The 20464-nt window shown below is 41.1% G+C and overlaps 1 protein-coding gene and 1 pseudogene across 1 annotated transcript in view; one reads left to right on the top strand and one right to left on the bottom strand.

Annotated features, from left to right (window-relative positions):
- CCNY (cyclin Y) overlaps window positions 1–20464 on the bottom strand; it is a 232542-nt gene that overhangs the window by 83567 nt on the left and 128511 nt on the right. The gene's annotated exons all lie outside the window — the stretch shown is intronic.
- LOC114222398 (guanine nucleotide-binding protein G(I)/G(S)/G(O) subunit gamma-10 pseudogene) lies at window positions 5109–5323 on the top strand (annotated as a pseudogene).

The raw sequence follows: 20464 nt of genomic DNA on the forward strand, positions 1-20464 counted from the left end.
CTCTCCCTGCTCTTGTGCTCTCACTTGCTCTCTCTCTCTCTGCCTCTCAAATAAAATCTTTAAAAAATTAATAAAATAAAAAGGTCAAACAACAAATGTGCCACTCAATTATTTTTTTGAGAACTCCAGCATATGAAAACTGAGGGCATATATGTAACCCCAACCATGATGGATGCTGTTAACTTCCAAAATCTTAACTTACGGTCCCCATAGAAGTATCAACTGAAAAACAAGGTGCCTGCAGTGTCCCACGCTGGTGGTAGAGCAACAACAAAAACTCAATCCCCTAGCCTGGGACAGTGTCAGCACTGCAATTTCTTGGTTTGTTCCCTTAATATCTATTTTGAACTCATTTACCAGACCAGTTTTGGGGGGTTTCATTGTGGGGGGGGGGAAGACTGTCTAGTAACAGATTTTAATCCAGACATTTGAAAAATACATAGGCAGGCCACCCTATGCAGACCAGTTTTCTTGAAGACTGACTTTATTATTAAAATGTCAAACACCACAAGCAAGAAATGTAGTTTTTCTGTTTCAAGCCAACAGTGGAGCCGAAATAACACAAGACTGCCATTTCTTTGGGGACTGAGATCCTGCTGCTTTTAAATTTAAGAATGTCCTGGAGGCCAGTCCCTAGAGATAAGGATTCTATGCCATGATGGTCACAAACCCTAGAAATGGCTAAGAATGGAGACGTTCACAGATTCTGAGAGAGGGCTGCCAATAATAGGGCATTTGTTATAGTAGATAACAGTGTGCCTAGATGGTAGAATGCTTTGCCACCATAAAACATTATGTGAACTATACTCATGGGGAGCATAGCAGAATGTCGACTTGTCGAATCACTACACTGTACACCTGAAACTAATGTAACATCATATGTCCACTATACTTCAATAAAAAGAGTATTTCATAATTTAAAAAAAGTGTGAAGAATATTTTATTCACATGGAAACAGTGGTACTGTATGTCATTAGGTGAAGAAAGTTTGGGGGGGGATAAGCACAGGCATAGTATACACATTAAGAGAATACACACTAATATTTGGTTACCTTTGAATAATGCAAGGGAGACATTTTTTTTCTTTTCCATGTTTTCTACATTTCCTGCATTGAGCATATTTTCATCTGATTAAGTTTTGTAATTTCAAACACTAATGTTTTAAAACTTGTGAAAAATGATTAAGCCTTCGTTATCCTCTAGGTGGCTGGGCATTATTTCTCCAGCACACGCAGGTGTTCCCAGGAGATGCCCTGGGCTCTCTTGGCTGTGGCTGTCTCATCCCCTTCCCACGAGTCAGGGGAGACTTGCACAAAGCCACCAAGCTGAGTCTCCCCACCAGCACTGGCCATGGGCTGGAGGAACTCATGATGGAAACAATGCGCTGTGAGGGACGAGGGACCCGCAGTGGAGGTGCCTCTGTCCTGCCGGCAGCCACCCCACACCGCACACTTCCTGGTCTAACCAGAACAGGGCCACAGGGGAGGATAATGGCTTGCTCTTCAGTGCAGAACCCAGGAGAAGGAGTCATGTTTCACACTGTCCCTACCAAGTATGACACAGGAAGAGATTATCCTATGTTTCCTTTATGGTCAAGTCATAATTCTGAGTCTGAATATAACACTCACTTATGGCAGAGGTGGTTTCCTGCATGAGTGACAGGCCAGTTATCATGTCCACCCAGTTCAGTGACACAGAACAAGTCATGAAGAGTTCAGAAGAGTCTTCAAGATGAGCATACTAGCAGATAAGGCAAGTGAGGCTGACAGAGGTTAAGGGTCTAAGCTGTGTGATAACATAACTTGAACCAGAACTCTGGTCTCCAGCTGCAATTTAGAGTCCAGAGTTTTTCCTATTACCCCTACTAGGCCCAGACCTTGCCTCAGATCCTGACTGCCCTAGAAGGACTGGAGTCTGAAAGTGGAAGGAGGCAAAAGCCAGCACACAGGAAAATCCAGAAGCCCCTAAAGCTGCATTCACACAATCTTCCCTAAGTTCTCCCTGGAATTTAAATTTTTGGATCTAGATCCTGAAGGAGATAACCAGGAAATTTCTACACAAAGAAAAATCGAGAATATCTCTGCTTCTGGACTCAAGAGTACATGTAGCACTGCTGAGGAAAACAGAAATCATCAACTAATTTTTATCTGCAAGCATGACCAGATGTTAACACATGAGAGCTCAACACTTTCATGAGCTGCCAGGACATTCCTCAGAAAAAAGCATTTAACAACATGCTGGTTTGTATCTTCTCCAATCTTAACCCAGATCCATCCATATTCCATAACCATAGCGTGGAAAGTAATAAAACTTTTGCCAGGTGTAGGTCAATGGGCTAACTTTGCATAGCACAACTCTGAAGACCAGATTTCTCTGAACTATTCATGTGAAGGTGGGCCAACCACAGCACCCAGTTTACTTAGCACTGATTTACATACGCACAATGGCAGAATACAAAGGTACAAGGAACTGCCAGGTGTTTCCTACATACAAGTTTAAAGAGCAGCCCCAGATCTTGAAGTGAAATATGGCAATTGCAGTATGTGTTTTGGCAAGGGAACACCAATTTTTCAGGGAACAAAAAATGGGAAAAGGCAGCGTTCTCACAAGCCAAGTAAAATAAACCTGCCATATCATTCAAACTTACACTCTGAAAAGTCAAGCATGACAAAATTGCTACTTTAGCCACAAAGAAAAAAATCCCCACACTGCAGAAAGTCAGGAAAAATGATACCCCAAATGTGAACAATGAGTTGGAACACATTTGGCAGAGTATAGTGATTTCAGTTCGGCTCAGCGATTTCTTTCTTGCTTGCTTTTTAAAGATTTATTTATTTATTTTGAGAAAGAGAGAAAGAGCTCTCGAACAAGGGGAGGGAGAGAAAGAATCTCAAGCAGACTCCCTGTTGAGCACGGAGACCCACAAGGGGCTCCATCTCACAATGCTGAGATCACGACCTGAGCCAAAATCAAGAGTCAGAAGCTTTACTTAATGAGCCACCCAGGTGCCTCTCAGTGATGTTTCTGAATGGCAAGAATTAAAAGGAAGAAAGTCATGAAATAATAAGCTTAAAATCAGAGATTATAGATGAAATAAACTTCACTGCTAAAGAATGCTAACCATTGTGAAGTCAGTTCTGACAGTATACTACCTATTTTAAAGTCATAATTTAAACACTAATTGTTCACATAATCCTCCACTAATTCGCCATCATGTCAAATACTCCTCACCCTCCCCTAGCCCCCTGTTGGAAACTCACACACAGCCCTAGCTCTGCCCTCAGACCCACCTGCCTTCCCAGAGCACACACAGCCCCATCAAGCTCTTGAAGTACCTAATGTGCCAACTTATCCAGAAAAAGTAATAACTTACAAAATTTAAATATTTACTTGGCTGGGTGTCATTAAGTATAATTTTAGTGAATACAACACCATCCTTACTGACAGAATAAAACCCCACTGCAATATTTCCATCCCCAAGAAAAGACCCACAGAGATGAGCTGGCTAGTGACACCACATAGGGGCCAATAGCTCTGCAGCAAGGAAGGTCAGCACTTGGCAATCTCTGGAAGGGGCACAGAGAAGGATGAGATGCAGTTTATCCTACAAGAATTTACAATTTAGTCAGCGAAACAAGATGAAGTACATGAACCCATCAGAATATAGGACCAGCTACTAAGTAATGAAGAGAATATCTAACCAAATCCTGCAAGATAGAGAATAGTGTGCTTAAAATGCAAGAGCTTAAACAAAGCACTGGCCTCTAAGAGTCAAAAATTTATACTGCCTTTTTCCCCCCCCTGGCAAGGCCATTCAATTCAATTAAGTGAACAAACACGCACCGAGTCTATACTATGTGTGTTTGGTCCTGTTGATAACAGAAGACTACTTTGGGGTGGTAACCATGTCTGTGTCTTTACCTTTCCCATTACCTACATGAACTATCTCCTGGACATGATAATGCACTCTTGATTTTCAAAGGGCTGGCATAAATTAATAGTGAGACAAAACTTGTATCTGGATGACTTAAAAATGAATCACATGTTACTTCTATCACATATTTATTTGCCTTAATAATTACACTGTAACAGGGTACATTAGCATTTAATTAGATACCATGAGTATGAATGCTGTGGGTTATTTATCAAGGTCAGCCCAATCTGCCATGGTTTTCACTCATTAACTCAACAATCAATCAATAAGCATCTTATAAGTAGAACTCAGGTATTGTTGAGTTCCACATATTTAGGATATAAGATACAGAAGGGAATAAAATAGATCAAGTTCCTGCTCTAACAGAGCATCCTTCTAATTTTAAGGTGTGAAGTACCAGTGGAAAAAACAAAAATAAAAAAACCCATCAAGAACACTATAAATTCGGGACACCTGGGTGGTTCAGTCGGTTAAGCGTCTGCCTTCGGCTTAGGTCATGATCCCAGGGTCTTGGAATCGAGCCCCACATCAGGCTCCTTGCTCCGCGGGAAGCCTGCTTCTCCCTCTGCCTGCTGCTTCCCCTGCTTGTGCTCTCTCTCTCTGACAAACAAATAAAATTTAAAAAAAAGAACACTATAAATTCTATAACACACATTAAGAAAGCTGAAAGGCAACTATCCTGGAGTTCTAGGAATCATTCATTCCCCAAAGAGAGGCTCAAATGGTGGAGTAGAAAAAACACCTTTTATAATGTAAAAGATCTAGATTTGAATATATCTCTGCTAACTCTATGGCCTTGGGCAAGTTGCCATACTATTCTGGGTTTCACTTTCCTCATCTACAAAGTGAGCAAATAACTCCCAATTTAGATGATTGCCATGAAGATTAGAAGTTATTCATATAAAGCAATAAGCATGATACCCGTCACACAATAGGTACCCCATAAAGAATGGCCATTAAAATTTTAGGGTATTAAAAAAACATTACTCCATAGCATCTAGCTCAGTGCTAAAGACACAAAACTCTCCAAATATGTACGTTAAAAGACGCTAAAAATGATGCTAAACCATCATTATACAGTATCTGTTCTCTAGGGAGTCCTGGCTGGAGACTGAGGTTTAAAACTTCAGTGTTTCGCCCGGCTCCCCCGCCTTCGGAGCCCAGTGCTGCAGCCATGTCTTCCGGGGCCAGCGTGAACGCCCTGCAGTGCCTGGTGGAGCAGCTTAAGCTGGAAGCCGGCGTGGAGAGGATCAAGGTCTCTCAGGCAGCTGCAGAGCTTCAACAGTACTGCATGCAGAATGCCTGCAAGGATGCCTTGCTGGTAGGTGTTCCAGCTGGAAGCAACCCCTTCCAGGAGCCCAGATCCTGTGCTTTATTCTAAAGGCTGTAAGGAAGTTCACTGAGGAATGCTTTTAAGCGCAAAGTGATGAATAACTAACTGCCTCCAAGTCTCAAGAAAACACTTTTCTCCAGACAAATGACTCTTAGATATTTCAGACCTTTCCTTGGCCTGGTCCTATAGCCAAAATTCTATAGAAATTGATGAGTTTCTGCTCAATTAAGGAAACTGGGTGAGGGCGAAGACTTTAGATAATAATGGTCAGACTCTTTTGGTAAAGTGCTTTTATATTAAACAAAAATGTTACCACCAAATACACCTCTTTCATAAGTGAATTACTGGTGTTTCTATAGCTGGAATATTATGTTTGTTGTATTTACTGGATGTTTACATTTTGGGAAGGCAAACATTTTTGTTTGTTAAAAAATTGAATATTTGTAATTTGTTGCTCCTAAGATTTTTATACCATAACAAAACTGTTCTTTTCTCCTGAATTTACAGTTTCTAAATGAAGACAAGCAAGTGTAAAACTGGGGGAAGAATAGGCTTTATTAGTCAAATGATGTCTTGATTTTTCTAAATGAGAAGATTGCTTTATTTTTAACACTAAACATGGGAGCTGTTTCTTAGCAAACTTGTTTGGAAAGATTCATGTTGTGTTGTGTATTAGATTGCCCCACCTTGTGTATGAGCAGATTTGGTCTTTGTCTTCTTAAGTTCCTCTACTTTATAGTTGTGGTTGTACTTAAAAAACAAAAAAACACACCATTATCTCATGTCTTTAAAAAAATGTTTAAATGTGTTACTCAGAACACTGCAAATGATTAAAAACAATGTGAAAATATTATGACCTAAATAAATTCTTAATGTCACAAGAAAAAAAAAACTTCAGTGTTTCACACTCCTAATACAGATTCTCCTACCTCTTACTAAAAAGGACAAGATGATCCATAATGACAAGATGAACTAGCCTCTGAGGGAGTGATTCTTTAGAGAGAAAAGGCAGTTTTAAGAAATGTTATGGAATCCCTAGAGTTGACTTCAAATCTTGGGAACCAGAGTTTTGAACTACTAACTGTTTCTTTATCATGATGACATTTATTAAGACATATAGTCAAATTAAAATATTATAACAGAATGGACATTCTAAGAGTCTACTGCCACACTTTCAGGTGATAACAGAGATATTCAGTCACACTGCTTTGAGTCCATTTCAGTTGAGTACAGGTTATGAAGGGATCCCTTTATTCAAAACTGAAAAAAGTCAAACAGCGTGCTTGCCAACCAGTTTAATTCAGCAGTATTCTCCTATGCCAGGTAACCTAATTTTCTTCTGTTCTTTCCACCGATGTCACAGTATAAGAAATCCACAATTGCTCATCTTGGCTTTTTAAACCAGCACCAGTTTGGATTCATGTAATAAAATAATGCCCAGGATAAGCAGGAGTCATTATCTATCACTGATGGTCTAGAAAGCTAGTAGAAACAGGAAGACAGAAAAGTGCTTCAAGGCCTAAAATGTACTGGGTCTAATACAGACAGAAGAGGAGACACAAAAGACAATCTGCACAAAACAGAAACTTCCCAACTTCTACCTCTTTTCTCTGCAATGCCAGCCTCAGTTGATCACCGTTTCCTGTCTTTAAATATTTGACATGATCAAGATCTCAAACTTTTAATTTCAACTTTAGGAAGACACATTTCTAAATCTGGCTATGACCTTTAAGGCAATGATGAAATCAACAAATAAAGTCAGTTCAAAATCAGATTGGTTTACTTTTTTTTTAATTACTACTGTCCCACTGCCTAAACATCAATGATTATCTCCGTTTATTAGTGCCAATGAGACCAAAATCAAGAGCCTGACCCCCCCACTGGTTTGTTCTATCATTTGCCACCAGGCAAGCCCGATCCCAACACCCTACATCCCCACTTACAATAACCACTGTTGCTGTGGCAGGAAACTGCCGGTACCAAAATTCCAGTTAATTCTAAAGCCATCTTTTCTACTCCCACTGATTCTGAGTTTATTCTTAAAATTATTCTAACACACTTAGATTGGGTTATTTTCTGTTTTCACTCTCTACTTTCAGCTGCCTGCATCCCCAAGGGTGGTCCACCTGTGTGGCTTTGTGAGCACATATCTCTCTCTGGGTCCACACACCCAGTGTGCTGGGTCTCCAGGTCCAAGTCTGTGCCTGCCTGCACGTGTCTCTGTGTGCAACTCTCTGCACACACACGTCTGACTCTCATTCGTGTGCTCTCTTTCTCTCCATCAACCAATCTATCCACCTCTCTACCTCTTTCCCCTGTCAGTCTCTCTCCCACTCACTCTTTTCCTCTTTCCCCCACTCCTTCCCTCCCTCCCTAGCCCCCCTCTCCAGTCTCTCTCCACCGTTACTCTATCTGAAGATGAACCAAAGGAGACAGAGAAAGATCCTAATGTTAAGACTAAAGACAGATTATTCCGCCAATATGGCAGACCAGATAAACTAAAAGCTCTCACACTACAAGCACTGAGGAATGTGAGATAAAATATAAGACATCTTTTTAAATGCCTACAAGAGAGTGTGTCAAGAAAGTAAGGGACACGACCTGGAGACCCTGAGCAGAGAGAACTGAGGTCTTCCAGCAGGGATGGGCTACCCCGCCCTGTGCGCTGGGTCTTAGGTCTCACCGATTATCATCCTGGCCTAATTACTAATCTCACCTCCTCTTACTTGGAAGTGTTTTGGTTTGGAAGTCACCTTATTTTAATGTCCTAAAGGGCAGGATACATGCCCGCAGAGCGGACAGAAGTTGGAACTGATGCTTTTACATATATGGGCTATGATCTCAACAAAAACTAAACTGGAAATTTAAAAAAAAGGGGGGGGTCATGAACCTAGATGAAAAAGGAGGCTGGGCCAAGAGAGGAAAAGGCCCCAATCCCCTCAGTAACTGGTAACCATTGATGTGTCTGTATTTCTAATGTGGTTTTGGAGCTCTCCACTACACATGTAGTTCAGGAAATCCCAAGACACATTTATACCAAATTGGTCACATGTCAGTGATATCCCTGGGTACCTGACAGAATTAATTGTAAGCTGCAAGCTGCTCTGAAGAAGCCTGCCTCCCAGAGCTCCACCAGATTATGTCCTCTAAAGACAGGTTCATCATCCAAAATGGGAGGAAACAATCCATTATAAGCAAGAGTCAGAAGACACAACAAACAGCAAGATTAGGCTAGCAAAAACTTGGGATAAGAGAACAATTGGATAGAGACCATAAAATAAATATGTGCAGAATTGTATATGCTAACTAAACACATAAAGAAATAAAAACATAAGGGAAAAAAGAGCATTTTGGAAAAAAGCGCATGCCCATATATATGTTCATATATACATATACATGTAAACACATGTATATTCCAGAAATTTAAAACACAGTCACTGAAATCTGAAACTGAAGAGATGGGTTAAATGGCAGATTAGACTCATCTGAACACAGAATTGGTGCCCTGAAAAACACACCTGAGGAAATCACTTAGAATGAAGCGCAGGGAAAGAATTAACAATGTATAGGATGAAAAAGCCCAACTAATAGTGGTTCTGCACTCCATAACCATTCAGGATAAAAAAGACTCTTAGCAAATCCCTTTAATCTGATAAAAGATATCTTAATAAAAGCTATCTGTCCAAAACCTACAGCAATCCTCATGCTTAACGGTGAAACATCAGGTGCATTCTCCTTAGGTCAGGAATGAGGCTGTGATCCAGCTACCTTCAATTCAACATTATATGGGATGGGACAAGAAAAAAACAACATAAAGAGAATTTACTGGATTGGAAAGAAACATAACTGTTGTTATCTGCATATAACCCTCTACTTGAATACAAGGGGCTTTACAAATCTACTGGCATTAAATACAAATTAAGATACAGAAATTATTTTCATTCATTTACCTTAGTAATAGTGCTCAACTAAAGGAGCAGCACCATCTCCCTTACCCTAGGGTGTTTAGATATGTATGGGGACAATTTTGGCTGTCACAATGATAAGCAGTTGCTACTCGTCTGTTACCACAGTCCCACACAATGAGGAGCTATGCTGCACAATGCCAATAGGGCATTCACTGAGAAACACTGTGGCCTAGAGCAATAAACAACAAACGTGATAATGATAATGTTAAAAAGGCTCAATTTACTGTTACAAAAAACTATGATTAAATTTAACAAAAGATTGTAAGATCTTATACAGAAAATTATAACATTTTATAAAAAAAGCTAAAATAAATATATCTATATATGAATATTCTACGTGCGCTCATATACACACACACACACACACACACACACACACACACTCAAACACATACAATTACTCACATGCATATACATCCTTATTTGGCATCACACCTACCCTGTGTCAGACCTCTTGCTACATGCTGAGGTGGGGATATAGCACTAAACATCAGACAGTGTTCCTGCCCACAGAATTATCAATCCAAGTGTTAGAAAGTTTAAAGATTATCACTCTGTCTGGTCACAGTTCATATTACAAACTAATCTCTTCCACTTTGAAACTAAAATTGAGGCAGTGGCTTTTCCAGGATACTTGCTTCATCCCAACATTACTCTCCTTTGAGCATTCTGCTGATTACTACTACGTCCACTAGAGGTCAGGCAAGGAAGAACATACAAAAGGTTACGAAAGTCATGGGGGGGGCGCGGGTAGTAAGAGCAATAAGGACAGTGCTACTCCATGCTCACTTCCACATTAGATCTGGTGGAAGTGTAAGGTACAAGTTACCACATCCAAGAATATTTTGTTATACCCACAGTACTGTTGTTATTTGCATATAATCATCCACTTAGAAAATAGGAATAAGCTCTCACTGGCTTACATGTTCAGTCATCACTCCTTTGTGCACGTGGCCAGCCCCATATGACTGGCTGGCCTGGTTTCCCACTGCTCTTTGCCTTATGCCCTTAACCTTTGTTTTCTCCCCACACACACACCTCATATCCTTTGTTTTTCATGGGCTTGACCAGAGCATCCCTTCTGCCAGGAACAACCCTCTCTAGGTCAGCCCGTCTGCCCATTCCTGCTCCCACCTCAAATCTGGCCAAGGCTTGTGGTCCCTGGAAGACCTCCTGACTCATCTAGGCTTGCTTACTTGTCCTTCTCCACTCTAACCAATCTTGTTACATGCCTGTGTTCTAGCAATTTTCTTCTACCTCCATAACTGCTGGTTTGAATGCATGATCCCCCAAATGTGTACTGGCTGTATGGTCAGTAAATGAATTCAGGTATCTTTTATATGCCACCAAGGTACTGAACCAGACACATGTATTAATACAAAGCTATTCCAGAAGAGTACCCTCTATCAAGGAGCTTCTATCCTCTGACATAGGCACACACACTTATTTCCACAAATCCTTAAGCCATTCAGAATGCAGAAAGGATCCCATGAGTGACACTGATGGGAAGTGCTCCTGGTAGAAGAGAGGTGACTTCCTAGGACAGATGAGATTCCAGTGGACCGGACAGATTGTTATTTGGAGACGGCTGCTCAGACGGGGTGCGTATCAGCCAGGAGGAAGAGGATGGGCCACGGCACAAGGTGGAGAGAAAAAAACTTTCCAGGGGGTAGCCAGGAGACACACATGGCAAGCCTAGAGTTCGGAAAGAAAAGCCAAAGGAAAGAAAAGCAAGAATGGTGGATTCAGGCCAAACTGCAGAAGACCATGAATGCCAGAACAAGAAGCTGCACTTTTCCTGTGAACAAAGAGGGACCAGCCACTTACAGGGTTCAAAAATACAAATCTGGCTGCTGGTATCTGTGTTTAGAAAGATATCCATTGGAAAAAAATCTGAAGGTAAGGGGACAAGTTTCAATTCAAAAAAAGGAGAACAGAAAAATCATGCATCAGATAAATTAATTGAACAATGCTTAGTTTGTCCTGGCATCAAATTATTAAGCATATACTGCAGTGTTTAAAGTCCAGCAGACAAACAAGATACTAAAAAAATGTGCAACTGAAAGCTAAAAGACTAAATTCTGGTTTCTGCTTAGCCACTTAGCCATGCTACTTCTCCGAGTCTCAATAAAATACAGATGATGGTAACTCTTACAGCTTCTTTGTGATCAGAGGCAATGCAGGTTAAAGCCGGTGGGATTCATGGGCCCATGTGGGGGCCCTGCGGAATCAGTACCATCTTAGGATAAAGACCATGTGTACAAAGTCCAAATGCTCAACAATAATTAAATGAATAATGTAAATAACATAAAATGATCAAGTAAAGTAGCTCTTCTCAACAACTAAAGGAAAGAAAAGAAAAATAAAAATCTGCAAGGACCAACCATTAACTCAAATGTAGATTAATTCAAAGAGAAAGAATCTCCTAGCAACGAGCCTCTCCTGAGAGGCATGAATTAGCACTATCACTGAAACCGGAAAAACACCACTTGGATCACTGATATTTTAATACCAGGCAAATAACTAGTCTTTTACATATGGGCAATACTGATGAAATCTGCTACTGCAAACAACCTAAAAATGTCCAAAATGACACCCAGAAAGCCAGGAAAGAGACATTTAACTCCCTTATCATTACTTAACTCAACAATCAACAATTGTTCATTGAGAATCAATTTGATGTAGGCATTGTGTGCAAGAAATACATTGGTGAACGGCCCTGTGGCCCACTAGAGTGTAAAGGCTAGGGATGGAGTGAAGCAGACAAATCAGCCAGCAGTAGTAAGTGTTTTGCTAGGGGCCAGTGCTCTGGGAGAAGCAAGGAGAGAGCTGAGGCTTCCAACAACAGGTTAGTTAGCCTAAATGGGATAAGAGTAAGGGTAACTAAATGCAGAAGAACTAGTGTATCAAAGACACAAAGTTTTGTGGGTCTTTTTTTTTAAAGCACATACCGAGCCTTTAAGACACACTTAAAATATGTATAACGAGGAAGTGGTGAGAGTTAGGATTTTACTGCAAGGGCACCAGGAAGCTACTGAAGGAGTGATGTGACATGATCAAATACACACTCAAGAAAAATCACCATGGCTGCACAGCGGGGTAAAAATGAAACAAAGGAAGCAAGACCAGAGGACAGGATATTAGGAAGGAGGCTGTGGCCACAATTCAGGTAGGAAGGAAGGTGGTTAAGAGAAGTGGATGGACTTGAAGATATTACAGAGGGACCCAATGCATTTGGTAACAGGGCCCCGCACAGAGATTAGGCACAGAGGAGGGAGGGAGCAGGGAAGACCCACAGGGGTGGATGTGCTGCTGGGTTTATCCTACCTGTGGGAAAACAATAGTCTATTAACCCAGTTAAACCCCAAACACTAAGAGCCACGCTAAATACCTTTAATTGCTCATTTTTCCCATTTTCCAACACCATTTCCTCCAGTCTAAACAAGATAACCTGTTACCATCCAGCATAATGGAGGCACAACCAGGCTAGGCAGCAGTTTCCTGAAACTTCTCTGCCTACTAGTTACTCTAAAGCCTTCAGTGATGGCCAGTGTGTAACTCTTGACCTTCCATGAGCTAGTCTCTTTGTCAATGATTGCAGAAGAGGTCAATAGCATGAATTTACTTCCCAAATCAGGCATACAACTGCTTATTTTAGAGCAAATGATGGTAGAAATTTTAAGCTGTGAAAATGTTTATCATTTGCTTATATGCATAAAGCCCTGAAGGAGGGTTTTTTTTTTTTGCCTTTTCTTTTCTCTCCAAGGATGTACTGCCAAATTTAATCTGTTTTTCTAACTATTTTAATAAATCTTTTTAAAAGTTCTGTTTGACATACTTCCCAAGATCTTGTAAATGATGTCACTTGTTTCAAATTGTAATCTCTTAGTTTCCTTGATTCTGCTTCCTTCCTAAACTGGGTGATGCCAGGGTTTCATTATTCATTACCCTCCACTAGCTCATGTTTCTTTAGAATACTGTCACCGAGGGGCTCCTGGGTGGCTCAGTCGTTAAGCGTCTGCCTTCGGCTCAGGTCGTGATCCCAGGGTCCTGGGATCGAGCCCCATATCGGGCTCCCTGCTCCGCGGGAAGCCTGCTTCTCCCTCTCCCACTCCCCCTGCTTGTGTTCCCTCTCTCGCTGTGTCTCTCTCTGTCAAATAAATAAAATCTTTAAAAAAAAAAAATACTATCACTGAAAAATCATTGGTTCTTCCTTCTGTAAGATTCCATAATGCGAAACCCTAGCCTGAATTCCTCTAGTGAAAGAAGTCACTCAGAAGCCATGAAGATCAGGAATCTCTATCTGCTGAAAAACAAACTGTGCATTCAAGGTACAGAAATCCCCACACCCTACCTACCAACAGAGGTAGCTTTTTTGTATCCATTTCCTCAAATGCCCCTAATCAAGGTATAATATTGCTGATACACAAAACAATCCTAAGGAATGCCAAAAATACCACTTCTTCTCTTCTTTGGCCTTCCCCATGGCACAGTTGTGAACAACACCTGGTGGTAAAAAGGGCCACTCCTGACAAAAGCACACAATGGCATCTGGGACACAGGCGGCTCCTGACCTGCACGCTGCTGATGCAGGGGGAATGGCTGGTGCTTCCGACCTGGGCTGGGGGGCGACTTTTCAATCTATCACCGCCCCTCTATTCCAAAAGAACCCCCACCTACACACCCTGAGAAGCGCCATAGCGAGCAGCTGATAGGAGGATGCCAAATGCAGCATGCAATATAAAAGTTATGGCAGAAAGGGACCTTACCCTTTCTGAAAGCTAAAAGTTATTTCTGAAAGCTAATCTCCTTCCTGTTAGGTTCAAAATGAGGCTCACCTTGATTCCCAGTTTCAGCATCTCATGGTTTTGGGGCATTTTTACAAAGCCCCTTCTTGAGGAGCCTCTCAGACTGAAATGGCAAAACAACAGCAAGGGAGCAAGGGTAGGGATGAAGAGAAGCTAAAGGAGATCTTAAGCAGTAAAACTATGGGAGAGGGGCAGAGAAGAAAACTCTCCAGTCACGAGACCGAGATCCTTCTGTGGCTGGCACAGCAGCACAAATGCTGTTCCAAAAGAGGCCTACAAAAAAGCTCCACCTGACATGACCACTTGGAAAAACACTGTTTCTTTGGATATAAAAGTGTGAGATTGTTATTTTAGTAAAAACAGCAGTTTTACTTTATGGTAATACTAATAAACCATCATAAAAATTCCTATCCAATCTACTTTTGCAAGCTTATGGCCAACCTGTGAAGACTTAATTTTTAAAGTTAGAATCAAACTCCAGGTCTCTATTCCTCAGAGTCTGGCCACCATTCAAGCAAATACCTTAAGTCTGGGGGGACACTGGGAAGCAGCTTACATTGCGTGTAAGGTGAGAGTGTGCAGGGGAGTGGGGTGTGCTGGGGATAAACACATAAAAGCGTAAGAAAATTCAGTCCACAACAAAATTTACTTATGCATTTTAGGAGTAGGCTACACTGAATAACATTAGGGGCAAATAAAGTTACTAATGTTGAGATATCCAAGTAATAAATCAGACATTTTTTCTACTTTCAAACACAAAACCATTGAAAGCCCATACTTGCCACAAAGAATATACAACACAAGAAAGAGGGCAGTAAGAGATCTTTGGATCAAATTTTCATTAACTGCTCCAAGGCACCCCCAAAGGATCTCCAAGATGCTGGGGGATGGTCCAAAAGAAAGTGCATCTTGACTGTCAACCATCAACCAAACCTCAAGCACAGGGTGTAAAAAGTGTCATCCTTCAGATCTTTTCCCCTGTTTCCGTAACTAGGAGGCCATCAGCCAAGCCACCAGAGGGCTCTGGGAGGTGTCCCTGTCCCGAGTCAGTGTTTCAGTCCGGCTCAGTCCACAGTCAGCCCTATCCTGCTCCCCACTGCAGTTTATGACACCTGGATGTCGGAGCCCAACCTCCACACACAAGCTCCTCTGATAACAAATACCATATCCTGTTCACCTTAATACACCATACAGTGCTTAGCACAGAGCCTTCTCTATCATGTATGCTCAATAAATGATTAAATAATGAATAAAACAACTGAACCTCACCTGCTAAAATGAGGAAATAACTGAGTAAGGAGTCTTACAATACTGTACCACGTCATATTACTTCGATGTCATATTCATGAAACTTCAGAAAACTTTATGTAATGGAGCAGATAAAATAAATATGTTCCACAAACATTTCATGCTGATTATCTCCTCTGAGCTTCTGCTACAGGTATTCTCCTTTTTCTCTTCAATTTGCTCAAATCATATTTATAATAACAGCTTAATACTCAGTGTATGCTATGTTCCAGGCACTGTACCAAGGCATTTCACCTATTGGAAATCCAATTCCCCACCATAACCTTGAAGGTTGCTAAAATTATCCTTACCATAATTTTTTTTAATGAGGTGTAGAGAAGTTAAAGAAAATTCCCCAAGCTCACACAGCTATAAGTAGTGGGCAGATTCTAGGCCTGGGAGAGTAGGGAGATCTGACCAAAGACAAAAGTCATTCTTTTCCGTAACAAAATGCTACCTCGGACCCATGAAGCCACCTCTGACATTCAAAGATTCTATATTAATGTCCCCTATTGCTCCACAAGCATGCAACAGTGGACCAAAAGCTACGGGGGGGCAGAAGTCTTTAGAGCTTTTGTGTCTTCATTTCCAGGCTGTCAGATGTTGTGTTACGCTGTACCAATGTATTTACCTCAGCGAGAAAGTGATTCTTTCTTTTAATCAGCCAGTAACTGGGAGATAATTAACTACACTTATTATACCTGGTGTGAAATAACCCCCACCACAATTTGCAATACAATGTGAGCCCCAAGTAGGTGCTCACCCAGTACATGTCTGATTAAGTAATGGGTATAGTAACTCCCTGCCCAAACTCAGGCTCCAGGCAAGTCATAAGGTCACGATGGGTTGAGCTGGGTAGGAGCCAGAAAGGGCACAGCACCATTCTCCCAGCCCCTCTATTAGACTGGGAGTCACTCCAACAAAACATTGAATCTTCTACCACAGGCCTTCCTATAAACCCTAGACAATGGGGACCTGCCCTGCTCAGTGTCATAATGCCTCAGAAGACGCCATCCACATCATTCCTTCACACCTTTGGAGAAGATTCTAAGAGCTCTAGCTCTAGGAGACTTCTCTCAGCTCTCCCTCACAATGTGTTTGCATCCCTCTAGAGTCAACTGAGGAATCCCATCTGAACAAATTCCATCTAATTTTACCCTCTTCTAAGTCAAAATTTTATTTTAACAGAATAAAATTTCTTTACAAAATATGATGGACGCCTGTGTGTGCTAAACATGTGGCTCGGCCTTGAGGTCATGAGGCGTTTGAAGGAGTTTCTGCTTCTCACGTTTGACTTTTCTGTCTCCTCCCTCCCTGTGTGTGGATCAGCACTCCTGCCTCTCCATTTTCTGCTTTTAATTGACTAAGGGCTGAGAAAGAAAGCTATTTTGTTTGTTTAGGACTGAATGCAAAGAAAGAGCATGAGGGGTCCACTAGGGAGAGATCCTAGGGCAGTGGCACCCCCTCTCACCCAGGGCACTGATTCCCTGAGAGTGGAAACCCCTTGTGAAAAGACATGCAGCCAGGCTTAGGGAGCGCTGGTTTAAAAAATTTCAACACACAGACTTTAGCATGGCCTTTGGCCCCACTCCCTACATGTCTCCTGCATTCTAGACCGCTGAGACAAGAGACAGGGAAGATAAGGAAGATTATAGTCCTTTGCTTGTCATCTGCCTTCATCCCTCCTTGCTCACTACAATGGAATCTCTGAGGGAAGGGGCCTTCTGTCCTGTTCACTGTGCAATCACAATCACTGATGCGAGCGCCAATAAAGAGTAAGCATTCCACAAATTTGCTGAATGAGGGAGGAATGAATGAGTAATCTAATTAAAATTTCTCTTCCATAATTAACATCCACAATTCAAAATCTTTTATAGACTCCTTATGAGTTGGAACAGCAGGAGAAAGTTATTCTTTTCAACCTCAACAGAGAGAAAAGAGTGCAATTTCATCAAAGTAACCAGTTATAGGTACACAGCCACCAGGATCAACAACTCTGAGATGTGCTGGCTGGGGTCCTTCAGCACACTGACATCCCCCAAAAAGCCCACTTCCTCTACAGAAGTCAAGGGCAAGCATACAGAAACTACCCTATAGGAAAACACAAAACACTTCTTTTACCTTGCAGAGAAGGTACAGCTTCCAGTTGTCTTTTAAACAAAGAACACACACACACACACACATACACACACATATATGTGTCATGTCCTATTTTCTATCTGCCCCCACCAAAAAGGGGGGGGAGAGGAACAAAAAAGTAAAACAGTAAAAATAACAGGTGAAAAATTTTTAGAGAGAATCCAACTCTATTTTTGCACTTATGATTTCCCTAGAAGAGAGTTAAAAAATAAAGCTTGTATTTGGACTACAGTAAAAGAAATGTGCAGGATCCAATATAAAGATGAGTACAGATCTGTTTTATGATCCAATTACTACTTATTTCTAGCAAGGTACATCATCTGTCAGAAGAAACTAAAGGCACTAAGGGGCACAGCCTCCCTGGGCTGAGTTCTGTCTGTCCAGCAAGAAGGAATGGTTAGGGAGTATATGCAATGGAGACCTGCGGACAAAACCACCAAGAAAGAGCTCCTGGACACCAAGAGATGAGAAAGAGAAGACTGATTACACACCAGACTGAGCAGGGTAGTAGTCACAACCAGAGATTCTAATTACGAGTAACATCCAAAGCAAATGGAGAAAACTCTTAAAACTAAAACCATGTCTATATAATCAGAGATTATCTGAAAGTAATAAAGAAATTAGATAAGCCAAGTATATAAGTAAATAAGATTATAAACGAGTATCACTTCAAAAATGGAAAAACAGAATACACAGTTCAGGACAAATACAGTGGAGCCAACATTTCAGAAAACCTGGTCAGACAGCTACACTAAAATGTGAAATCTAAAGTGCTTCCCCCAGGAGAATTTTCAGAGAGGGAGAGTAAAAAACTGGCTCACTGCTCGATTCAGATGGCATATATATATATATACATATATATGTATATATATATATATATAAAACAGATGACAGAGAAAGCAGAACAATTCAACCCCTTTTTACAGCCACTTATATCCCACAGAATCTGAAGATTATTTTTTCAGTCCCTATATGTCACTCTACGGCACTTCTAGGATTCCTGGCAGTCAAATTCATCACGTTTGCAAATGAAAAAAAAATCACCTATCAGTATTTTACTCACTTTCAGATCTAATGTATCACTTATATTTTAAGAAGAAAAAGAATTTACTTCCTACCTCGATCTATAACTATAACCTGCCTTTCAAACATTCCAATTCTGAGGAAAAGAGAAAAGGAATACTGTGCCTTCAGAGGGTCACCTCAAACACAAGGAAATGTGATGCATAACTAATAATAAAATTTGAGATGCAACTACCAAGGCAGAGCTGTTCTGAATTTAATCAAGTCTGCTGAGCTTCAGAGGGATGGATAATAGGCAGCCAGATGGACAAGATTTGCATTCAGAAAAGCTACACTGGAAGATCCAAATAAATGTGCCTCAGAATCGGGGCATCAAAGATCTGCTGCCCAGTTTAATAAAACCTGAATTAAAACAATCAGAAAAACAAAAATGTTTAAACAATCCATTTCATTTCTAAAGCTGAATCAATAACAAGGCAATTAGCCTAGCACAATAGAAGCTCAGTCCTAATTCTTTTTTTGTTCCATTTGAGTGCTCAAGCACTATACCACATCAGGCTCTGATCTAGGGTGCACCAAGAGAAACAGACACTGACAGAGAGGACGAGAATGTGTGAATTATCTCTCCGTAACTACCTGGTGAATGGTGAAGTCAACTTTATAACTTGAACACATGTGAGTGCAATTATACACACACCAGGGCACACAACAATCGTTACTCTTCTGCAAAACCTGAGACATTGAGACACGGGGTAAATATGAGAGGAAAAACACTGGGCTATAACGTACCTAGAGTCTGCTATTTTGAGTCAGCATGACTGTAAAAGAAAAATAAAGCCAGATTTTACCAGGGCCTTTAAAGGGTCACTCACATTTCCTGGTTTGTTATTTGAACAGTGTTCAATAAAATATGCTAAGAGTTATGGCTCCTTCTCATGACTAGTCCCAGTTCCTTCTCATGACTCAGTGAGAGGACAAGCGGCCAAGCCAACCAATGCCTACAGCACTCTAGGCATGCTAGGCAGGTGGTCACAAGATGTCAAGGACCCATTATGCACTTGCCCCAGCTCCCAAGGCCAGTTAAGTGGAGGGGCTGAGATTCAGAGGTACCCCAGGCATGCCAAGCCTCACTGGGTTCAATTAACAGCAACCCTACGGAGAGCATTTTCTTCCAAACATTTGATGGAAGTTTAAGTGGAGCCTCTGATAGATTCCCTGTGTCAGAGAAAAGAAGGGGAAACATCCGTATTTATTCAATTTTTTTCCTACTGCAATCTGCCAGGTTTGATGAAGTTTGATTTTTAAGGCAATATTTTTCTCAACATTCCCAGAAATCCAAGATCAACAACATATTTCTACTCTGTATCTTTCAATTTCAGTTAATCAATGGGACTATGTTTAAACAGGAAATCTTGCTTGTTTGCATGATATCATGAACTGCCCTTTAAGAAGAGAAAAATGTTAACAGTGATTAGCGTTGATTTTAGCGATGGCTTTACTTGGTGAAGGGTATTTTCTTCCATAATTATAACGTCTAAGAGAGTTCATTAAAATCTAACCTTTCCATGGTTACTGTATCCAATGGAAGGGTACATTTCATTCAGAGGAAGTTTTCAGTAACCTCAGACCCTTCTGAAAATCTCTAGGTAAAATGACCCTTTCCCTATGCCATTCCCAGCTGGTCATCCACATCATCCTTCTGAGATGTTAAAGCACTCAGGGTTTTGTTGTAAGTTACTGCCAGCCTCCTCTAAAAAGTGCTCACTGGCCTTACTCCTATGCCAGCAGAATTATTTTGGTGAGCACTATTCAACAAGAAAGCCAGAATGAAGGCTATGGCCAGGGAGAGCACTCCATTTCTGGACACAAAGACATTTCAGAAACGAGACCAGGCACTGTGCACACACCACCTCCCCTAGGTACACTTCGCTCAGCACCTGCTGGACAGTTAAAGGCAAAGGGCAAAGGGAAG

This window comes from Eumetopias jubatus, unplaced genomic scaffold, assembly GCF_037043125.1.
Source record: "Eumetopias jubatus isolate StellerSeaLion01/CBP00866 unplaced genomic scaffold, mEumJub1_p1.0 scaffold_8, whole genome shotgun sequence".
Lineage (NCBI taxonomy): Eukaryota > Metazoa > Chordata > Mammalia > Carnivora > Otariidae > Eumetopias > Eumetopias jubatus.